Source organism: Numida meleagris, chromosome 2 (assembly GCF_002078875.1).
Source record: "Numida meleagris isolate 19003 breed g44 Domestic line chromosome 2, NumMel1.0, whole genome shotgun sequence".
NCBI classification, from domain to species: domain Eukaryota; kingdom Metazoa; phylum Chordata; class Aves; order Galliformes; family Numididae; genus Numida; species Numida meleagris.
The window spans coordinates 135,584,912-135,603,871 of record NC_034410.1 but is presented as its reverse complement, the minus strand read 5'-3'; positions in this window follow the sequence as shown (position 1 = coordinate 135,603,871).

Here is an 18,960-nt window from a genome sequence, read left to right as displayed (position 1 = left end):
ATCCAAACCGTGCATCCCCTGTGAATGGGGCACTTCGGGTGCACACTAATGTGTCCCCATGGGACCCCACTGCCTCCTGTTGCCAGCAGGGATGGCTTCCCTGTGGGAGGAACGGATTGACCCAGAGCACTGCTGGACACAGAGGGTTTCTGTATGACACCATATCGTATGAAATGGTGTATGGAACTCCTGGTTAGCTGCATTGAGGTATTTAGGGGAGTGCCCACTGTTTTCTCATGGGGAGAGTGCAAAGCTAAATGAAATGCAAGCTTGCAAGGGAAAGAAGCCCCTCTGAGAGGCTGGATCAAAAGGTAGCTCCCAGAACAAAGGAGAAGCTGAAGACAAAAGTCTCAGGATAATGCTTGCTTCTTCCCTCTCCCTGTATCAGCTTTCAAGGGCATGTACATGAGGTGCAAAGATAACACGCGGAGTGTGATGCTGGGTCTGCTCCAATGGGGGAAAACCATTGTTCAGTGGATCATGCTTTAGAAGTCTGAATGTTAGGTCTGCCATTAAGCATTTCCCTGGATACTTGGTGAACTCAGGGGAATTTCTACCTTTCTGAGCTCCAGCAGAGTAGTCAAGCGAGGCAGCTCTTCCTTATCCACATTCATCCCATCAGAAACTGTATTATAGGATGACAGAAATAATACATGGTACCCAAGATTTGGAAGTTAACAGAGAAGTTAGGAAAAGTTTTTCTCCTAGGAAAGTCAGGAAAGGTTTTTCTCTCAGGGAAAGTCCTAGCAGAAGGACAGCGCTGAGGGAAATACAGAAAAAAGCTATCTCTCAAAACAGTGCTTACGATATTTAGAACCATTCAGTGCTAGCAAGTTTCAAATTACCAGTGCAATTCAGTTGGAAGAGACCTCTGGAGATCACCTAGTCCATTCCCCACCACAAGAAGGGCTGACTTCCGAGCCCCATAGTCTTGCCCTGGAACTGCTACCCAGAATACCATGGGAAACCCCAAGAATGGGATTCTTTGGGCACCTGCTCCACTGCTGAACCATGCTTACAGTAAAAGCCTTTTTTGTATGTCCAACTTGAGTTTCCCTCTTGCAGCACACATCCTTTACTTGCCTCCCCAAGGACATACAGGCTCCATTCTTTATAGGTAGGGAATGGAGGTATAGGTTTCCTCCAGGTACATAAGTGATTTAACATGAGAAAGTAAACTTTCCTATCTTAGGAAACTCATTTTTTTGCCTTGAAGACATAGACGTGCACACGATGGACAGCAACAAGGAGTCATCTCTGCTTGCTTTCAATAAGATTATTTGGGTATCAGGAGTAGAACAACTTCTCTCCTCTTTGAATAATCTGGTTTGTTTCTTGGGGAACTAACTCAGCCTGCAGTGAGCTCTGTGTTGTCAGAGCCAGACTGCTTCTGGTATCCCAGCCAGCTTTTTCAAGGCTAAGATGGGCATCCTTTATAACTTATGACTTATGAAACATCCAATAAATCAAGTGCATTTGTGGAAAGAGGCAAACTATGTACCTAATAGAAAAAAGATTACAGAGGCAAAAAATTATAAATAATGCATTGTTTGGGGTGGATAGAGAATAGGCTTCTAGGTTTGGAGCATATTTAAGTCATTTGGGGTTTTAGAAGAGACATTCTATTACAAACATACAAGTATGCCTCAGGATCATTTTTGTCTTATATTAGACACATCTCAAACAACATATTGTTGGCACTTTTTCTTAGCAAAGGGATGTGGCTTACCAAAAGGGGAACCGGGGTATTTTCCTTGCTATTTTCAAGTGGGGAACTCATAAGGGTATTTTGTCAGTTGCAAATAGATCTTTAACCTTTTACTAGCCTAAAGTCTTGAGCAAGCAGCCATGTATTTTGCTTGTATTTAAACAATGAGAAGACATTCAGCTACATGAAAAGTTTTTTCTCTTGAAGAAATCAGTATTTTTTTTCCCACAAACAGCAAGAAAATTTTGCAGCAGGACATGATAAATAGGGTAATTAAGTTTATTGAAGCTAAAATTTTATTTTCTTAGTTGATTGAGTGTCCTTTTCCCAGGATTAAGGTAATGGCAGATGACATTTGTAGCTCTGTGATTTATACAGCCACATGTGAATGTAAATGACCTGGGGCTCACACAGTGAGGATATATTTAAATAACAAGCCAAGTCCATCTTTCTGTTTCTGCAGCCATATCTGACACCAATGTTGCCATCTTGCGTCAAACTCATTGACTAGTTTCATGTATCCTGCTATTACAATAGCCCTTCTTGATGAGGGCCTTATAGATGTACGTCTGGATCTTCCAGTCAGGAACTAAAGTAAACCTCTGAGTTTCATTAAACATCAGCATTAACACTAGAACTTGAACAGAAATATATGGAAAAATCAGCTATGCCATTTCAGCCAAAATCTGATGCTATATTTTGAAGATGGTCTGTAAGGCTTTGGCTTGGGATAGGAATCTCTCTGCACAACAAGAAAAATAAAAACAATTATCACATTCACAATGTGAAAAGCCTATACTGAGAAAAAAAATAGAGATTTATTTAAGCACACTAAGTTTGTCCAGAATTTCTTTCAGTTCTTGTATTCAAGAGAATACACTTGGGCAATTTGGCAGATGAGCAGTAGAACCCTGCACAACCTCCTCCCAAGCCTGGAGGAGCCCTGAGATGTTGACAAGGTTCAAAGGAGTTTCCTTTCCTATTCTTCTTTCTGCAAAAAGAAAGTGCTGGTGACCAAATTCGAAAAAAAATATGGCATAGCCCATTTGCTGGCAACATGCAATAGAGAGATTAATAACTTGCTGGCATTTTTTTTCTTTTAAAAAATATGTTTTTCTTATTTCTCAAACTTCAACACAATAATAGAAAAGAGGAGAGATGGAAAAACTGTTTTTCTTTGCAAGTGACTTGTTAAAAAGCAAGATGTGTCTTGAAAAATCCCAAAGATGACATTAAAGTGCACAGCTGGTTAGGAAATCAGAGTGAAATTGCAGTAAATTCACTACGCCTGTATTCCATGTGGGCTTCTTTTTTCCCTGGACACTGAAAATATATATACACCTCTGTAAAGCTGTTGTTTCTTTAACCTTATGGTCATTCCTGCAAGTTCAGAGCCGTGTTTTTGAAACTGAAGACCTAAATCTCTGGAATTTATCAACATAGTTAATGAACATTGTGCAAAACTTCAGCATTCACACCTTATCTGTTATGCAACAAAGTACAATAAGTAGAATCTGCTAAAGATGGTGCACTCGCTAACACATGGAATAATTTTGGAAGAAGTCATGAGGGACTTGATTCAATTGGAATAGTTATGATTTCGGAGGAGAGCTGATCACATTCCCCTTTTTCTTTCCATCCCTCCTCAAACATCCAATAAAAAGACTTCAGAAGAGGGCTTAGGAGACTACTGGACTACTAGAAAGTGGTCCCTGTGGCAGGAAGAGTTGAAAGAAAGATATAACAGAGCTCAGGTTCTTTCTTATGTGCAAGAAGTAAGAGTGGACCCAAGATGCTTATGTTTAAACCCTCAGAAATATGTGGAAACTCTGACTGGAGTCACACATGCAAATAGGAGGATGTTTTTAATCCATTTTGAAGTTCTGGGAGTAAAGCTCTCCTAAAACCAGTTTTCTTCCTCCAATTCTGATCATTGTGTTAGAGAACTGTGACCTGAAGTAACACATAAGGCTGAACTTTATGACAAAACAGCTCAATTTAGAAAAATGAGGTTCTCAGCACAAGTTGCCTAATCATGACAACCCTATTAATTTTAGTAGGAAATTTGAATATGACATCCAGATCATTTATTTTGCGAGCTTAATAATGTATATAAATTATTAAGTTTTGTGGGCAATATGTGAGAATTTTTGATAATTGGATCTTGAAAACAGTAGAAATTAAGTATTTCTGAAACAGTTTATAAATTGTCTAACTTTTGGAGATGGAGTTTTCTGGGAGAAAGGAATTTTTGCATAGCACACTAGTAGGCAGGCAGCGACTCAAAGTGAATATTTCCAACAGAAAACTTGAGCTCATATGACATCATATAAAAGGAAGTCATGATCAGAGAACTAAAACACCACCAGTTGGTGAAATTGCTAAACTGCAAGGATAAATGAGTACATCTGTGCATTTGCAGAGTCCCGTAACACAGGTATTAGCTGAAATTAGGACATTCTTGTATTTCTCTCACATAAAGATAATAGTATCTGAAAGGCTCAAACAGCCCCTAACCAGAACAGACTATTTTTATGATCACTGTCTGCTCAGGTTAAACCAGGAGCAGTGAGATATTCCAGTGTACAAGAACATGGGCACTAAGGTCTCTCTGTGGATCATATCTAGTCTCCTGCTATCATAAGAAGCCATGCCGACAATCTCTCTCAGAAACAAATTATGTCTCTTCTTCAAAGAAATTAAGAAATACAGTCCAGAGTTAATGATCTGCACAGCAGTTGGCACGCTCTCACCCAAGAGGACAGTGTTCTCTGTCCCCCAGGTGACACTCCTCCCTGGGACTGACTGCAGGAGAAGGTCTAGGGAGAAGTTCCCATGCCTGAAATAGCCAAATTCAGCTTAAGACTGACTTCTATATATCTCTAAACATCATTGGAATGGGCTCATTGTGTACAAAGGGAGCAAGAAAACTCCAAATCTACCAGTTTCCTCATCTTATTATTTGAGATAGGAGATTGTGCAGATAGAGAATAATGCACATTGATTTTAGCAAAAAGAATGGTTACATTCTCAAAATCAGGAAAATAAATTAACAAAATTCAAACCATATACCTGACACCAGGTCACTATTGGCTGCCAGGCACGGTATTTAAGGTGTATGTCAGCTGCAATAACATGGGGAACACAGCATGTATTTACTGGTGTTGGGTTTATTTTATTAGCTATAATGAGAAAGAGTAGAGCTAATGCCATGGCACTTACCTTGTAGTTGCAAAAATGTGGATGGCTCCATTGATGGCTGTGCCAGTGATATGTTTCAACTTCCTGGATCTTGGTCAAAGTTTTCTGAACAAGATGAGACACATAGGTCACCTTCTATTATTTTTAGGATTGAACATCCATACACTGAAAATAAAAATCATAACAATTACTTTCTTGTATTTCAAAGGTACTTTTTCCACTTACAGAGCATGATACCACTACACCACACAGCATTTCAGTCTCCATGGATATGTATTTATAATTCATACGGCCAGAAATTGTAGTTTTCCACTTCACTCCAGGGTTAGGATCCCTCCATGATCTGTGTTTTATGTCTCATATGTGTCTAAAGGTCACCGTAGGAGTGAAACACTCAGTTGTCCAATTGGTTGATACTGCTATTCTAGGTTAGACTGCAAATGTAATTTTCAAGCAAATCACATAATTATAGAATGGCTTGGGTTAGAGGGATCTTAAAGATCATTTAATTCCCATCCCCATATTGCTCCAGTTTACTGTGCTTTAGTTTACACCATTGAGCAGTCTTCCAGTGCACACTCTTCTTATGGGTAAAACTGAATAGAAAGAGTACATGCCGGACATCTCAGCTTCAAATCGGGTTTCAGTCCAGAACTAATCTGAAAGAAACCCCCTGAAATGTGTACAAGTTGGAGATGAAGACCAACTGTTTCACTGTACAAATTCATCGCTACTGAGAGGCACTGCCAGCTAAAGCAGATAGAGCCTCTGATATAAACTCAAGATACACTTCTGGACTACGCTTCATGCAAGTGAACAATGCAGTCATGTATACTCATATAGAGGTATATAGATGCATTTGCATGGTTTGTCTCCCCCATCTTAGTGCAGTAGTAAACAGTACTTCCAGGATTGTCAATGAAAGCTTGGCACCCTCATTATCTTTGTACGCTGCTATTGCAGCACCTGTGTTTTATGCATCATCATTCTCCAGAGCATATGAATTTAGGAGAGAAGACTTAGCCAAGAGCATTCACAGTTGCTTTTGATACACACAAAAAAGAACTGCCAGTGAGACATGCTTTTTTGTTGGAGAAAAATAAATAATCTTTAAGTATCTTAAGTATCTTTACTTTCTTGGTTTTTAACTTGACAGAATCACAGCCATGAATCAGACAAGACCTATCTACCCATAAATAAAAGCAAATATCTGTCCAAAAAAGGCTTCTCATTCACTGTCAGAACTCAGTAGACAGACACCAGTTACCCAATGTGATTAATCTTAGGGGGTCTGTGTAAAACAGACCTTCTCTGAACTCTTTGCAAGTGGTGATTATTTCTTTCTCCTTGAGTCCACTCTGTTTACATTAGCAAGCCGCAGACAAAGACTTAATTTTTGAACAGATATGCTCTGCAGCTTTCATCTTCCTTGTTTTTATCTCATTTGGTTCACAACCTGGGACTGTATCCAGAGAATGATTAAATGAACAGACTTTCTCTTAGGTCCACATGGCTGTTTCATTCCGCATTGATTTATATCGGATAAAATAATATATGACAAAATACATCAAAAAGAGTCTTCTGGGGCTGAGGAGATAAACCAAGGTAAAGAGAAACTGGTTCCACATCCCTCTTACTCCCTCTTAGCCTCCACCCCAGATACACAAATTCTCTGTTTAGCATTGAGTTCAGCAAACATCTGCACTTTCCCAGGACACAGAACTGAAGGCTCTGAATTTTTGTCTTCTTTTTTTTCTTTCCCCCGAGCATGTATGTTTTTTTTTTTACCTGGGAAGTATTGGAGTGTTTTCAGTAGACTGTTGTATATATATGTGCAGATAAGCTTTGGATGAGTGTGCACACTAAGATCTCTAGATGTTGTCTTACAAATCAATACTACCATCTTCAGCATTGCCCACACCAATTCCAAGTCCTAAAAAGATCTGTCCCTGATGGGGAAAGCAAGGGAAAAAACATCCTGGTGTTTGTCACCATCTTCTCTGGGTGTAAGGTACAGCCCATTGGCATCACACCAATGCCTCCCCAGCATCATCAGTCCCAGTAATTTCACTCTGATTGTCCAAGCATTTCCAGCAGCAACACAGCCTACAGCCCACACAGTATCTATGCCTCTCCAGGCTCTGCTGATGCCAACTCCCCAATGCAAAATGTAGTAGATGAAGAACAATCTGCCCACAAATTAACATTATTTGTTATCTCTACCCTTATTTACCCTTTTTACCTATTTAACATCAGATCTGGTTGCTGAGAGCCTTGACTCACAGCTGCCTCTTATCTAAATTATGATCCTTCCAAATAGCTTCAGGCTAATTGCAGCAGCTCCGTACTCCAGAAGGATGAAGAGAAACCTTCTCATTTTGGCCCAAATATGAGCTACCTTGCTAGAAGACATCTCAGTAAAATATTTGCTGAAATGGCTGGTTTTGGGAAGCAGATCTACAGTTCTCTGCCCCTCTTTTCAATACAGACTTATTATATTCATGGATATATTAAACATAGTAATAGTTCCTCCTTGTCTGTGGAGCCATTTCACAGAGATCTTGAAGTGTTGATGCTGACACTTTAGTGGTTTGAACACTGTTATTTCTAACATCTACTGGAAAGCAAAACCACTCGAGTGTGGCGAATAAATACCAAAAGGTCATTTTTTGTGCTCTTAGAGTAGAATGTTTTGTCCATCTTTCCCACTGCACCACACAGCAGTTTTCTGTCTTCAGCAGCCTCTACCCTTGATCAACTTTGCATCTTGTTTTTACATTAGTCAATTCCTCGGTTTTACTTATTTCGGGTATGGAGACATAAGAGCATCCTGAGGTGTGGTGGAGTATTTTCATCATGGATCAAAATCATGTAAGAATTATGAGAAAGAATCAGGAATGATGATGAAGAGAGTGTTCCCATTAGTGATAATCTAAGTCAGAATTATCTCCTGTGTTGGTTTCTTCTCTCTAGCTCCAGTATGAATCAACAAGCACATTTATAAAGATCTCTAAAGTCTAGCTCTTGTATCATGTAGTAGGTAAGCAATTATCAATGTGCATCAATTGCTCTTATTAGTTTTGTGCACTAGAGGACTAAAGGAAGGAGACAGGCTGTGCCGCAAACAGGAATGAGAATGCATGGACACAATCCTCCATAGACAAACCGCCAGGAACATGGGAGTAGATGACCTGAGAGTAGCTGCTGCAGTAATGAATCACACATAGACTAATTGTTGTTTGAAACCTCAATGTATACTTTCCCCGGCATCCAGGCCATATGGACACAGTTCAAAGAAGCCCTTCAGATCCCTTGGAAAACCCAGCAGGCAGATCTTGTCAATAGTTAGAGCAGGAAATGCTCTCTGGAGAAGAATTTCTCTTTGTTTCATATGGACATGCAAACTGAGTAGAAATAGGAGTTCATAGCCCATGACAGCAGTTGGGCCAAGGATGGACTAAAGTGAGGTTCCTGTTTCTGCAGTGAGATCTTTGAGACACTTTGGAGGACACCTCCTATGGCACTATTGAAAACCAATGTTTAGTTAGGATCACAAGAGAAGGTCCTTGTTACTGCTGTGTCAGAGCAGTCATGGTCTTTGTCCCAGTGTCATGTATCCCCTCATCCTGTCCTCCTTTAATCCTGTAAAAAATGAATATAGTCCATAACCATTTGGTCTGAACACACTGCACAGAAAAGAGCTCAAAGGGACTCAGATTTCTCACAGTGGACTTACCCTCAGTTGCAGCTCTGGGCTTTGATGATGACAGATGTTGTACAAATGGATGAAAAAGGACGATCTTTATCTCTACCCCCAAAGAAACTGAATAAAGGACGATAAACAACAGGCAGATTGCAGTGCCTAACAAAACCTTCATACCTCTCTCTTCAGTGCAACATGGCCATGTTACCTCATTTGTGCAACAGTGGTCAGGATTTAAGGAGCTTGCTGATTTGGATGCTGGAGAGTTGCCAAATATGAAAGAGAAGAAACTGAGAACTAATCATTTGCTATTTCTAAATTCAAACTATAAAAATAGCATGGGATTGGTTTGGAGCACAGGCAATATTAACAAGGAATTTCAGAAGTGTTAGATTTAAACAGCTTTGCTGGTAATTCTTTTCAACTCATTTTGGAGACTAAGGGAATTGATGGCAACATCACAGCATAAAATTGAGAGAGAGATTGAATTAAAACACGTTTAGAGATGTACAGTGGAAGGATTTTATTTTTGCTTATGAAACACAATTTTCTGATTAAAGCTAAAAGGTCCTATGAGGCCCAGAGGAGTAACGTGCTAGAAAGTCAAGGCACTCTTTTCTGTAGCCCTAGAAGATATAAAAGTTATTTGTAAAGGTGTAATCCTGTATCCCTTGGAGTCAATTTTTAAATGTGTGCTTTTCATAAAATGAAAAGTAGGATCTAGACAGCTGGTTTATGCTCTAGAACAGCTGTTCCACATCAAATGTTATGAACTGCATCCTCTGGAAAAGGATGGCTACCTTCAAGAAATGTAGGCAAGGGGCAGTGGGAGACCTCTCAGATTACCATGGGAAGGGGTTGCAGGACTAACATATGGGACAAAAGCAGGTGGAAATGTATTGAAGGGAGGAGAAATGAGTGAGTGAGAGAAACACAGGTTGTCTGAAGACTGCAAATGAAGCAGATTGGATGAGGTCATGGAAGCTTGTAAATTTGGCAGTGAAAGGCGGGAGAAACATGAAACCTGGTTTTGATAAACTGAACACAGAAACAGCTCATCCCACTCACTGGAGCTGGGACTTTTGCTTTGTGCACTTAGGAGTGTTTAGAAATTTCTCACAGTGTTTGAAGACCCAATGCATATTAGATCACAAAACTACATATGATGGAGCAAGCTAAAGCTTGGGGAAAAGAAGAAGACTGTTGAGAAAGATAAAAACAAATCCTCAATCATTACAGTAACTTGAAAGTGTTTGGAAAAAAAAATGATCCTCTGCAGTGTAGGTAAGGTATTAGAGAGTATATGCTAGTATATGCAAAGTATACAACGTAGGCACTGCCTTATATCTGGCATATCTATATCTGCAGTACACAGCTATGACTGATAAGTTCCTTTGATGAATTATTGAAAAGCTGAGAACTTCAACATTGTGTGCTGTTGCAGCAATACAGCAGAGGGCTGGTACAGCTTAACGCTAAATTTTACACTTTCTTACACTGAAGAGTTCTACATAAAATACCACAAAGTGTTGAAAGATTGGTTGGCATGCTGGCTTCAAAATGAAGAAAACAGCTTGGTTTGACTGAAGCTTGTCAAATATTTCAGCATTCCTTTTCTGAGAACACTGAGACAATTTTTTCTGTGCGGTTTTACACTCATCAGTGCATAGTAATATAGAGAGAAATAAAGCAAGATCAATTTTGACTCAGAAATTCCCGCTGTTAACATGAAATTATTCGCCCACGTCTGGTAGTGAGTTGGACATCAACAGTGAAGACAAAAGAAGTGAAGTTCCCATGACTGCAGCAACACCATAAAACCCCTGATTTCTGACTGAAAGACAAATGAATAGACCACATGAAAAGAATATTTGTTTTCTATCTACTTAGAAAAAAAACACTTGTTTCACAGACAGAAAGGAATTTTCTGTGGTCCTATCATAGCCTCTAGTGGATACATATCTGAATCGCACAACCACCCAACCGTTCAAAATTGTGGTCTCTCTTTACCTGGGGCCAAATCTCTGGCTCTCTAGGATGCAAGCCATTCACAGCAGAGTCAGGAAAGCCCAGATTCCATCTCAGCAAATTCTGCCTACTTAAATGTTACTTTTCGAAGTTTCCACTTCAACCAGTAGAAAGAGAGGTGGGATTGACTGGTCTAAAATGTACCACTGTATGCTCATAGCACAACTTGTTTCTTTTAGGATGGGAGATTCTCTTGGAGGTATTTCTTTATTGACTATAGAGTAAAACTGGGTGATTAGCTCAGATTACAAGTCTTTAGTTTTAAACAGATTAAGAAAGATTAAATGATTTCTAAGAGTCATTAAAATCTTCTGGGAGTGAAATGCCCTCCAAATATCTCGTGGTATGAATGAGTGAGTATTGCTTAGCTTTTGACCACAGAAGACTTGAAACTAGTAAAATGGATCTCTTGCAGTGACAAATAATGGCACAATCTGTCAGTATGGGGAAATCACATGCAAGGATTGCATAAAATATTCCCTCTCCATGGTTGCGCTGTTAACAGCCATGAGCACATACTTCAAATTATCCTGGTGCAGGGAGTAGGATAGCTCCTCCCATGCAGGAAGAAAGATGAGCACTGAGATGTCATGCAATTCCGGTTCAGTCTCCAAAGGGATGCAGTTTCCTTGATCACACTCTGTGTGTGTCTGCCTGTCCCCACAGCTAGCTTTTGAATACACGGCAATATTAAGAGAAACTGGCAGCAAAGTACTAGTTCAAAGAAAATAGATTGGCAGAGGAATTCCACTTGCAGAAAGGCTTCAGTAACATTTCAACCATCATTGTCAGCTCCAGACAGAATATGTTTTGAAGAACGCAGATGAACTGCTCAACAGTGAGAAAAAATCCTCTAAAAAATTCCCACTATAATAGAAGTAAAGAATGCAGCCATTAAACCAGCTGTGTATATGGGGACTAATTGGAGGGAAATCAAATATATGACTCAATGTGAAAATATTCATGCCTTCAAATTTCAAGACATACCTCTTTTTACATTAAGAATTATGGCTGGAATACGGGAATGAAGGTCACCGTTACACTTGTGAAGAGGAAGCAGTTGCTGATAGCTGCCAAATGTGCGTTGACCCTGCAAAACCTGCAGCACAGTGTGGTGCATGCATGCATCACCCATGCTGATGGGTCATTTCCAGTGTTAAAAAAAACAACAGAACAACAGAAAAGGGTTGAAGGTGAAGTCTAACTTACGTGGTCTTGTGTTGCTCTCTTGCCTTTGGGCTGAATCCCAAGAAGCTTTCTGTCCTTGCAGGGGTAGAAGTCAGAAAAGTATTTGCCTGTGCAGCTGTGACTTGGTTAAACAATCTTGGAACAAGCAATGAGTCAAAACCGCAATTTTGTTTTCTATTATGTTATAAAGGCAGCTCTGAGAAGCCCACTCATAGATGCTGGATCCATGAGAAGAGTTGAGAAAATGCATATGCCTGCACATGCAGAGGAAAGTGTTTTCATGTAAGTGTAACAAATCCAGCCATGTTTCCCTCTGAAGCCACAGTTCAGTAAGCTTTTGTGTTTGTGTTTGTGTTGTCCCAAACTTTTCAGGACCGGGAAGGGAGGGACCTCTCCTGCTTACTGCAGAGCCTCCCGCCTGCATCCCTGCCACTGCAAGGATGGATGGACAGTGAGCCAAGAGCAAGTACTGGAGCTGAAATCCTTCCATAACTGTGTAAGAAGATAGTGTTTCAGAGGAAGACCCAGGAAGCATGCTTGTTTGTGGAAGACATCCTCATAGCCTTCATTGTACATGACAAGAACTTCAATAATTGACAGAAAATAATGTGAAAAAGGAAAACGATACTTTTCTGTACGTTCCATAGTAAGGAAAAAGAGCGTATTGACTTGATCCTTATTTCTTAGTTTAAAACTAAACTATATATGTTGGTCATTACATGGAAAAAGGTAGAGGATTATCTCTTGTAAATCCATCTATCGTTTGTTTGTGTCTAATCCCTTTTACTAGAAGCAAGAACAAAACAAAACAAAATAAATTACACATTTTGAGTCAGTCTCTCTTACATCATTATGTTCCCACTAAGACATTTTTGGCATTTTAGGGCGAGTGAAAAGAGGAATGTGAATGAGGCAAGTCAAGTTCTGCTGCTTCAGACAAATAGAGATGAAGATTTTAAAATCAATTCTTTAATTTTCAAGTATATGAATAAAAATAAGTCCGTCAACCACAAGGATCATGCACAAAGCAAAATCAGAAAACTCATATACATTTTTACCAATACAGTCAGAAATATCTTTTTTCTGATATTGTACTTCCAGCTGTCTACTACACATTAACTGGGCCCCCTGCAGTACTTTGTCCTCTGGAAAATGGTTTTAAAATTTCATAGACTTTATTTCACAATACAGAAATGATTTAAGACATAAAGCAGTTGTCAATACTGTAGACATTTTTATTGAAAATATTGTTTAAAAGAAAAACAGCACCGAGCTCAAAATGATTTTCTTCACTGCTCTTGCTGGCAGTTAGCAAGCAACATACATAGTGCAGAAGACCACCGATTTCTACCATTAGTGGAGTGTTATCTGATATTTATATAAATTTTCCATTGTAAGTAACTTTGTAAGTCTGTTCCCAACTCTTCTAAGCAGTCAGTGAGATCCATGACAATGGGTGTGCTTCCTTCCCAAAGCACCATCTTTCCAAATCAAAAGATTAAACCAGAATTCTAGCTACAAAAATAATAAAAGGGATTTACATTTTTAGGCATTGCAGTCCCAAAAGAAAACCGTGACCCAAGTAAAGAGGCAAGAAGTCAAACAAATGAACACAGCTGCTTGCTAATTAATTCTTTTGTGTTGACAATACTTTGGAGGACAACTCATAATTTTTAAGTAGCTGGCGTTGGCAATGCCATCTATGGGATACAATATAAGTATGAAGAAGTGTGGGGATTGTCTATACTGTCATGTTTTAGTTGTGTTAACAGCAGCACAGACAAAGGAAGGGAAAGTACTTCAGTGCTGAGAGCTTAGAGCTTTTGCAGAGTAGACAGAAACATAGCTTGGGTGTGAATAACTGCAATAACAGTCAGAGGCAGCTGGGATAATTGCCCGGAGACCCACTGGGTTGAACTATGGACATGCACAAGCCATCTGCTGTGCAGATGGGAGCAAGGAAGGGCCTTGTGCCCTCATCTCCCACAAACTTAAGACTATCTCTGGTCACCAAAGAACATGCACAGCTGAAGGGATGTCGTCAGCTATTCAATATGACAAACTTGATTTAAAAACCAGAATGAAGCATTCAAGAGGTAAGGGCCAAGAGAGCCATATTTTGGGGTTCTGATGAAAGAATACAACCACTGATCTCTCCTCCTTCCTGGAAGCAACAAGAGAAGTTTTGATCAACACATAACTTGTCATTACCCACTTTTTAGGACCGGGATGTATGCATTTGTCTTTCCTTCCTTTGGGTTCTGTCAGCAGTGGTCTATTTAATTTTAGCCAACAGGTCTCCCTATACTCTTCCAGTAATCACAGGCCAAATGTCACTTCTGCAGAGGTCAAAGGCAGGAGATGGCTCTGTCCCACCACCCTTTCCATGGACCATAGGCACTGTTATCTTGCTCAGCAGACTGCAGATGAGGGTGCTGCTTTTGGTGTTAATTCAAAGACGAGTTTCCTTTTGCAGATACAATGAAGCATCAGAAAAGAAAATGGGAAGCAAAAAGAGAAAAGGATTTAAAAACAGAAAATCTGATCTAAATTATTGCTTATTTAGTTAGTCTTGTTTACATCCATCTGCACTTCACTGTGGGATGCGCACCACTCTGAAACAACAGAGTAGTGACAGCTGTCTTTCCCAGCTGGATCTGTGGGTCTGAAACCCAAGTTTTCTGAGTGCACCATAAAAGCCCTATACATTAACCACAAATAGCTGGTGCTTCCCAAAGACACCCATCTCCAAAAAAAGCTAAATCTTTGAAGAGGGAGGAAAAACAACCCTTCACAAAGGCACATAGCCATGAGCCCAAAGACATAATTTCCAGCTCCAGCTGACACCAGCTGAGAACCAGGCTCCAGGAGCCATTCTCAAGCATTCCATACCCACCCTGGAGCAGGTAGTTCACTTCCCCAACTCTGCAGACTACCATTTCCCCAGCTAAAATGAAAACTGTGAGATTTACTTAACTTTCTAGAGCTTTTTCTTTGAAAGAAATTTGCTAAATGCTTCCATAAGCAAGTATTAAGAACAGGGAATACGTGGATGAGAGAGCATAGCTGAAAATGAAGCAGAAAAGTTACAAATGAGGATAATGCAGTAGGGAAGTGCACAGCTGGGAGAGGGAGGGGGTGCGGGTGAAGAGAAGATAGCTTTTATTTGAAACACGTGTGCTGGTTAATCATGGCTGGAACCTGGGATCGGGTGAGACTCTATTGTGGAGAGGAGGTGGCAGACACAAGGAAATTATTTTTTATTTCAAACAGATGTATTAACAATGGCCTTATGCTGATGAAACTCAATAAAGAAGAGATTTAAAGAGGAGTATACTGTGATGGGAATGTGTAGCTGGGAGGCAGAAGGGAAAATGATCATTTACAATCGACGTATGTAATCACTGTGTGTGCTCAGTGCCGAGAGGAGGGCGGGACTGCAGCTGCCAGAGCAAGTGGAAAAGAAAAGTCCAACCACTGCTGCAGCACAACATGGGAAGAGGCACTAGGTTGGTCCAGCAGGAAGGGAGGAGGAGATATATGATAAAGGACATATATATGCATTTTAATTTGTGACTTCTAATGAAACTGAAATTGTTCCTTTAGAACAGAAGTGTTCTCCTCAGCCCTACAAGTGTTGTCCTTGTAGGATGACTTGCTCTTGCTCCCTCTTAGCATTTATAGCAAGAAGCCTGAGTATGATAACATGTTTTCCTAACTACAGGTAAGACCTGCACAACTGCACAACAGCAGTGGAAAATTGGTACAATCACAATTATATAGATAGTAAATTAAAAGCATAGAATCATAGAATGATTTGGGTTGGAAGAGACCTTAAAGACCACCTAGTTCCAGCTCTTCTGTCATGGGCAGGGACACCGCCCACTAGACTGGTTTGCTCAAAACCATGTCCATAACATGGCCTTGAACACTTCCAGGGATGGGGCCTCCACAAAATCTCTGGGCAGCCTGTTCCAGTGTCTCATCACTGAGGAACTGGAGTAAAAAAAGAGTAAGTCTTATCTGAATCTATCATCTTTTATCATAGAATCATAGAATGGCCTGGGTTGAAAAGGACTTCAAAGATCATCGAGTTTCACCCCCCCTGCTGAATGCAGGGTTGCCAGCCACTAAACCAGGCTGCCCAGAGCCACATCCAGCCTGGCCTTGAATGCCTCCAGGGATGGGGCATCCACAACCTCTCTGGGCAGCCTGTTCCAGTGCGTCACCACCCTCTGTGTGAAAAACTTCCTCCTAACATCTGACCTAAATCTCCCATCTTTGTTTAAAACAATTCCCCCTTACCTATCGCTATTTGCCCTTGTAAAAAGTAAGTCTCTTTCCTGTTCCCTTTACATGTTGGAAGGCCATAATGAGGTCTCCCCAGAGCCTTCTCTTCTCCAAACTAAGCAAGCCCTGTTCCCTCAGCCTTTCTTCATAGGAGAGGTGCTCCAGCCCTCTGATCATCTTAGTGGCCCTCCTCCAGGAGCTCTGCATCTTTCTTGTGCTGGGGGCCACAGGCCTGGACACAGTACTCCAAATGGGGCCTCATGAGGGCAGAGTAGAAGAGGACAATCACCTCAATCTCCCTGTTGCCACACTTCTTTTGATACAGCCCAGGATACTGTTGTCCTTCTGGGCTGCAAACGCACACTGCTGGCTCATGTCCAGCTTTTCGTCCAGCGGGGTCCCCAGCTCCTTCACAAGGCTGCCCTCAATGTGTTCTTGATCAGTCTGTACACATATCTGGGATTGCCTCTTACACAAGTGCAACACCTTGTATCAACTGTACTACTCAAGTTGGTGTCATCAGCAAACTCGCCAAGGTGCACTCAATCCCACTATCCAGGTTGTTGAAAAAGATGTTAAAGAGCACTGGTCCAAAGACAGTCCCCTGGTGGATACCACTTGTCACTGGTCTACACGGGCCAGTGACACTGGACTACATGGACATATTGCCATTGACCACAACCCTCTATCTGCGACCATCCAACCAATTCTTTATCCACTGTGTAGTCCACCCTCCAAATCTATGTCTTTCCAATTTAGAGATAAGAATGTGATATGAGACCACATCAAAGGCCTTGCAAAAGTACAGGTAGATAATATTAGTCACTCTTCCTTTGTCTACTGAGGTCAACAAATCAGTCAGGCAAGTAATCCATTTTTAGGCAAAAAATACATTTCTAGACCTAATTTAAGGTTTACCTTGGGAACTCCTGCAATCAAAATGAAAGGGAAGAAATATTCTCCAAGTGTGAAGAATTCCCAGAGGTATGCATCTGGATGAGAGTGAGGAGTCTCAGCTTCCACCACTATACATGATGATTTCATCAACGCTATCACTGCACACCAGGGTAGCATGCCTTGACCATGTACAAGTGTTTAGGATAAGATGAGATGAATCGCACCCTACTACCCATCAGATGCACTGACTAGTTCCTCATTGTTTACAAAAGGCTCCGTCAGATGTTCTTGCCTGCATTAGAGATGCCCTTTCTTAATCAGGCAAATTTTAAGTGTTTTGCTGTCCCACAACAGAAGTTTTCTGTAAGATATAAGAGCACAATGCTAATGTTTCTGACGTCTCAGATATACAGACAAGTTCCAGTAACAAGCACATATGCTCACTCAGCTACCACGTCTTGCCAATATATAATGACTTGTAAATCCTATGAAATTCATTTCATCCTGAATCATCATAAAAATAAGTGAACTTTCAAAAGCTTTCAAGCACAGCCTTGAAGCTTCTTATAAACAAGACTGTGGTCCGATGAATCCTACTTTATTCATATACATGGGTGAAAAGTGCATATTTCCTATGACTTGCCATTGGCACAGAAGGAGGTGGAGGTGCATGATGCTGGATTGTTCTGCAATGGAAATCACCACTCTTATGCCCCAGAGTGCAAACTTCCCCTCTGGAAGTCCTCTGTTTTGCTCTCTGCTCAAAACAAAGTTCTCCAAAGACTTTTTTAACAAGATATATTTCATTTCCTTACTCTTTGGATGTAGGGAGAGATTAGAGATGATGCAAATAAATAAATAAATAGATAAATAAGTGAGATAAAATTGGACAGTACACTAGTATTTAAGGCAGGTTTTTGAGTTTGAGTTTGGTTCTGTCTTTTTAAATAGTGTTGCCAATGTGCAACAAAAAGCAAAGTATAAATCCATGGGAAAAAAACTAAACTTACATTTTGAGAAAAGCTGTTTGCTATCAGCTTCTGCTGGTTTCAATCCACTGCATGACTAGAACAAGGCCATTTTATGCTCTAGGTTTTCCTTTCAAAACCCAGACACAAGGGAAGTGCTTGTCAAAAATTATTAGCATCTTAAACAGAGTTTACTATAGACAAAGACATTAAGACACATTTGAAAACGCCCATATACATTATAAAATTTGGAGAAATGTGCTTTTCCCAGTTCTCTTTTAGGACAGCAATAAGAAATGTGAATTGCATGTTTCTCTTGGGACAGTTTCACTAGCAGTGATTTGACTAGAAAGAAGCTTCCTTCATTTTTGCAATATATAATGAAGGAAAACTGAGCTGTAATTTAAAGATGAAGGTGAAACCTTGACCCCAGTGAAATTAATGGGAATCCTGCCATTGATTTCAAAGGGGCTAGCAGCTCAACTGGGATATAAAGTTTATTTCATTCTCCCTTGATCTGAGAATTACTCAGGAGTAGTGATATTTGTGTAATACATTTTTTTTGGTTCTCTGTCCAAAATGAAAAAAAAAAAAACCTGAAACCATCTCAAATCAACCAAAACCCGTTGTTTGCTTTGCTAAAACAACAAAGACTCAGAATACATTTTTTTTCAGCAGAGGTATTTCTTGTGACACAAAGTGTATTGTTTGTGGGTCTGGAATCTCTCAAGCTTCTGTCTTCATTTATTAATGAAAACAGTTTTTCAAGCAAAAACAATTAAATGTCTTTGTTTAAAGATGTCAAAACAAATTGTTCAGGATTTTCTAAATTTCATATTCCCCAATGCTTTTGCCCAAATGCACTCACCAAGCTCAAAAGCAATTCATTTGAATTCTTCAAGAACATCACATTTTTGGAATAAAACTAATTTCTTGGGAAAAGCACAACAAAAGCCAAAACCAACACCAATCTCTTC